The sequence below is a fragment of the Mercenaria mercenaria genome, chromosome 5 (genome assembly GCF_021730395.1).
Source record: "Mercenaria mercenaria strain notata chromosome 5, MADL_Memer_1, whole genome shotgun sequence".
Classification (NCBI taxonomy): Eukaryota; Metazoa; Mollusca; class Bivalvia; order Venerida; family Veneridae; genus Mercenaria; species Mercenaria mercenaria.
In genome coordinates this window covers 72,611,578-72,617,485 of record NC_069365.1, presented here as the reverse complement: position 1 = coordinate 72,617,485, position 5,908 = coordinate 72,611,578, and positions in this window count along the sequence as shown.

Genomic DNA, 5,908 nt, shown 5'->3' with positions numbered 1-5,908 from the left:
GTTGCTGCTGTTTTTGAAACATTGCTTCGTATTGGATGGTTGGTCCAGGTTTAAAACAAAACTGATAAACTATCATGTGTGTGCAAGTCGTGTGCACTTGCGGTTTGAGGAGGCTGCCTTTTTGGATCTTGGCTTTACCTGTTAGATATTCGTCCTTGCTTTTTTTCGGCGACGCCGTCTAAATTCGTTTTCGTTACCTATGCCACGTGACGTCAGTTTGCAAATCAAACTACTTAATAACGCATTATAGATAATTTATCAAAATGGAAGATTTATGCAACGCTCTGCCTGATTGGACGAGAGTGTCAATTTCTTTCACTCTGTTGATTGTGCTACGCTGAGTGAAATGTAGACAAAGCGTTTATCCTAAACGACGCTGTTCACAGTTTTAAAGCTAACTTTGGCTCAGTATATTTAGCAAGAATATTGATATATCTCAAAATGATAAGTAAGTTTAATAAATATGATAAAAACCTGTTCAAATACCAACATATATCAAATTAAAGAAAGAGCTGAATACGGTCTGCGTATCACATGAATAAGGGTGTGATAAGAGTCTTTTATGTAGAGAAGTGCTTTTTAAAAGATTTTCCCTGTTACAGTTGTCGTCTGTATATGAAAAGGTTTCTTGCTTTTGTGACTTATTCAGATTGCATATTAAAATGAGTACTTGTTTGCTTTGATATATTTGTTATAAATTATTTAACTGATTTATTATATATGAATATTTTTCTTTAGTATGGTATACAAATATTGAACTCAGTTGAAATCTGTTTTATTATATATATGCTATATAATGACTGAATATCATTACACTGAAATGAAGGTACGTTGCATACAGTTTATCTATGTGACATGACTACGGTCAAACTTTGCTTATAAAACCGAAATATTGAAATAATTACAATTGTATGTTTTGCTTGACCTTCACTTTTTTATAGGTGTGACGTCATTGTCCAAAGATTCATGAATAGCGAATATGCATTTGTTAAAGCGGGATCAGTTGGCCACTTTTAGAAATAAAAAAAAAATAAATAAATAAATCCTTTAATTGATTTTTTTCTCATGTTTTCTGATCAAACTTGATTTGTAGCATCTTTATTAGGCCCGCAGCCAACTTTGTTCAGCTGGGATAACCCCTTTTAGGGGCTGCTAGAGCTAAATCTAGAAATGCCTTTATACAGCGTCTCATGAACAACTTGGTGGATCTTTGTCATACTTGGTCTGGAGCATCATTATAAGGTCCTCTTCCAAATTTATTTATATAGGAACTTGGGCCCTATTAGGGACCACTATAGCTAAAAGCACATATGCCTTTCTTCGCATTAACCACAAAAATGTAATGGATTTTTATCAAACTCGATGTATAACAATATCGTAAGGCAGGCCCGGATTCAGGGCCCGGCCGAGGGGGCTTGTACTTACCAAAGATGTCCCTCAAAATTTAGACCCAGAAATGTACCAGCAGCCACCATTTCATACCTGTAGTTTAAAATTTTCCAGGGGGGGGGGGGGATCACCCTTACCCCCCAATCAAGAAGGGAGCATCGTACTCCTCCAGTACCTCAAAACTTAGACCTAAAATGCACAAGAGCCCACCATTTTATGCATATATTTCAAAAATTTCCATGGGGAGTCAATCTGATCCGCCTCTGACACCTGAACCCCTACCTAACATGGGCAAAGGCGCCCCCTCGAAAACCTTGCGCCTCGGCGTTGATGTCTTCATTCAAGACTGGTGCCCCCCCAAGTCAAAATTTCTGGATCCGGCCCTGTAAGGTCTCCTGCTATTTTGTTACAAATGGGGATAGAGACCAATTTAGCTAAAAATATAAACACGTTTAATGACCTCTTCTCATGAACCGCTTCATGAATCTTCACCAAACTACTGCTGTAATTATTCGTCTAAGGATAAACGAAACAAAATTGCAACCCTACGAAACCTTTGCGAAAAGTTAAAAGAGAACCATTTAAATTGTTAAAGTGCGGTGTTTAGTTTTGCAATTTGAAAAATGTTTGATGAAAGATGAATGTTAGATGAAAAATTTATAAACTTCTTTCCTTATTACAATTCGCCGACCATCATTTTTAAAGATATTTCTTGTTATACATGCTTTGACAATAAATGATGTTATTTCGGTTATACCCGAATCCATGAACCTGTGTTTTGTACTGTTTTTAAGTTAGTCACTTAATCACAATTAATCAAAACGCATTTTTCTCCAGAATAAAACGGTGAATAATACCTTACAACATATATAGATATGGAGGAATACTTCATTCATTGTATGTGTTATGAGGTCATATTTTATGCGACATGCTTTTATTTGGTAAAATTTAGAAAAACGTTTTTATTCCTGTCTACAGAAGAACATTGAAACGAGAAAAAATCTAATATTTCTTTCGGAAACCTAGCATTCAACTTTAAGTTATCTGAAAGACTATTGCGTGCATTTTAAAATGATCTTAAACTTCATTTTATCAAATTAACAAATTAAGGCTAACCTCAAATGCGAGGTTAGAAAGAATGACAAAATTTTTGAGTTCAGTAACAATGACGTCCTTTAAGTGTCAGTAAGTCTTTCAACTAGATAACTGTCTCTTTCGCAATATCTGGGGTTCCAACTATAAAATATTATATCTCTTGTTAGAAATAAGTTTGTTTCATTGCAAAGTCTTATATACCCATATTATACATTAAAACATTTTTTTATTTTAACTGTCTACAAGAATTCACCCTTGGCAGTTAAAATGAAAAAAATGTTTTAATTCTTACCATTTTTAGTTCACATGTCACAAAGTGACAGTGTGAGCTTTTGTGATCGCGCAGCGTCCGTCGTCCGTCCGTGCGTCCGTGCGTGCGTCCGTGCGTAAACTTTTGCTTGTGACCACTCTAGAGGTCACATTTTTCACGAGATCTTTATGAAAGTTGGTCAGAATGTTCATCTTGATAATATATCTAGGTAAAGTTCGAAACTGGGTCAACTGCGGTCAAAAACTAGGTCAGTAGGTCTAAAAATAGGAAAACCTTGTGACCCCTCTAGAGGCCATATTTTTCAATGGATCTTCATGAAAGTTAGTCTAAATGTTCAACTTGATGATATCTAGGTTAGTTTCGAAACTGGGTCAAGTGCCATTAAAAACTAGGTCAGTAGGTCAAATAATAGGAAAACCTTGTGACCTCTCTAGAAGCCATATTTTTCATGAGATCTGTATGAAAGTTGGTCTGAGTGTTTATCTTGATAATTTCTAGGTCAAGTTCGAAACTGGGTCACGTGCTGTCCAAAACTAGGTCATTAGTCTAAAAATGGAAACACCTTGTGACCGCCCTAGAGGCCATATTTTTCAATGGATCTTCATGAAAATTGGTCAGAATGTTCATCTTGATGACATCTAGGCCATGTTCGAAAGTGGGTTACGTGCGGTCGAAAACTAGGTCAGTAGGTCTAAAAATAGAAAAACCTTGTGACCTCCCTAGAGGCCATATTTTTCAATGGATCTTCATGAAAATTGGTCAGAATGTTCATCTTGATGATATCTAGACCCTGTTTGAAAGTGGGTCACATGTGGTCAAAAACTAGGTCAGTAGGTCTAAAAATAGAAAAGCTTTGTGACCTCTCTAGATGCCATATTTTTCAATGGATCTTCATGAAAATTGGTCAGAATGTTTACCTTAATGATATCTGTGTAAGTCAAATTCGAAACTGGGTCAAGTGTCATCAAAAACTAGGTCAGTAGGTCTAAAAATAGAAAAACATTTTTACCTCTCTAGAGGCCATATTTTTCCATGGATCTACATGAAAATTGGTCTGAATATTTACTTTGATGATATCTAGGTCAAGTTTGAAACTGGGTCAACTGCGGTCAAAAACTAGGTCATTAGGTCTAAAAATAGAAAAACCTTGTGACCTTTCTAGAGGCCTTATTTTTCAATGGATCTTCATGAAGATTAGTCAGAATGTTCATCTTGATGATATCTTTGTCAAGCTCGAAAGTGGATGACGTGTGGTCAAAAACTAGGTCAGTAGGTCTAAAAATAGAAAAACCTTGTCACCTCTCTAGAGGTCATACTTTTCATGTGATCTTCATGAAAATTGGTCAGAATGTTCACCTTAATGATATCTAGGTCAGGTTCGAAACTGGGTCACGTGCCCTTAAAAACTAGGTCCTTAGGTCAGTTAATAGAAAAACCTTGTGACCTCTCTAGAGGCCGTACTTTTCAAGAGATCTTCATGAAAATTGGTGAGAATGTTCATCTTGATGGTATCTAGGTCAAGTTCGAAACTGGGTCAAGTGCCTTTAAAAACTAGGTCATTAGGTCAGATAATAGAAAAACCTTGTGACCTCTCTAGATGCCATATTTTTCAATGGATCTTCATGAAACTTGGTCAGAATTTTTATCTCGATATCTAGGTCAAGTTCAAAACTGGGTCACATGAGCTCAAATACTAGGTCACTATGTCAAATAATAGAAAGAAACGTCGTCATACTCAGTTCAAAACTGGGTCATGTGGGGACAGGTGAGCGATTCAGGACCATCATGGTCCTCTTGTTTCTAGAAGTTGGTAATGTAAAGATAAATAGATGAAACATTTATCTGGATCTTCTGGTAAAATGATTTTCATGCAATTATTTCAAGTTAGTCTTTGCAAAATCGTATCTAGGGGTTACAGACGTGATCATTCAACAAAGAAAATGTATATATGAACGAGTACAATAAATTTTGGAGTCTCTACATTCCCTGTAACCAAAAAAAAAATGTTTAGTGAAAACAGTCCCATCACAAAAGCATTCTACAATATTTAGACTAATCACCGACATGATATTAAAAAGCCTAAACTTTCTCTCTCTTTACATTGAAATTACATGTCCACATCTGTGTTCTTTAGAAAAAATCATGTTTAATTAAAATGATTAAGACATGAAAAAGGAAAATAAATATATGAACAATATTTATTTTGTATTTATGAAACGAATATAAATTAGGCCGTAGAAGTGATGTTGTCTTGAAGTCATTTGTCTTCGATTCTTTACCCAAAAGCTACAGACATCCTGAAACAGTAAAAAAGAAAAAAATGGTAAAAGTAACACGTTCTCATACATACTGTATGATCCACGCAGTCTGTAACGGAAGGCTTCGTTAATTGCTTTATTGTATAAAAATCCAGATATAATTTATACAAAACACCAAAGGTGTTCAGTGGAGATACATATAGTAGGATCCTTTCGAACGTTAAAAATATCTTTGATAATATAACTTGACCGAAATTTATTTGTAGATCTATAAATGCCTTGTCCATGGAATGCTTTGATATTTTCTTTTTCATTTGTTAATGTTACATGTTTTATATAAAAAGACTTTAATGCCAAGAAAGATATTGTAACAGTTTAGAGACAGCCCATCAACAAAAAAAAGTCAAAATTTAAATTGTAATTTAATTACTCGGTCAAGTTTATTTATAAGAATATCATTTTTTGAGGTTAATATCACATTCTATAAACCTCCATTTGATCAGTTTCCAACAAATGAGAGCAGCGGAAATTACTGATAATATTATAAATCATAATATATCAAACTGATCACCTACTCAGTATTTTTCTCACAAATAAAATAGTGTTCTTCTGAACAAACGGCATCATTCCATTTTCCAGTCAGATGGTGCAAATCAGCGCAATTTTCCTGCTCAAAATTTGACCCAATGATACCGGGCTGACCTGGGTACCAGTTTGAATAGCGCCCACTTAAATTTTTCTTGCTTGACATCCACAACCATGTGCCTTCCTCACTAACGTCACTTAACCCAATCCAGTAACTCTGGCGGAATGGCGCAATAGGGTTATCTATAAGAAAACAAAACGATTTGCACGGCCATTTTTTCTGACCTTGAACATTTTTTGTCCAAATTAC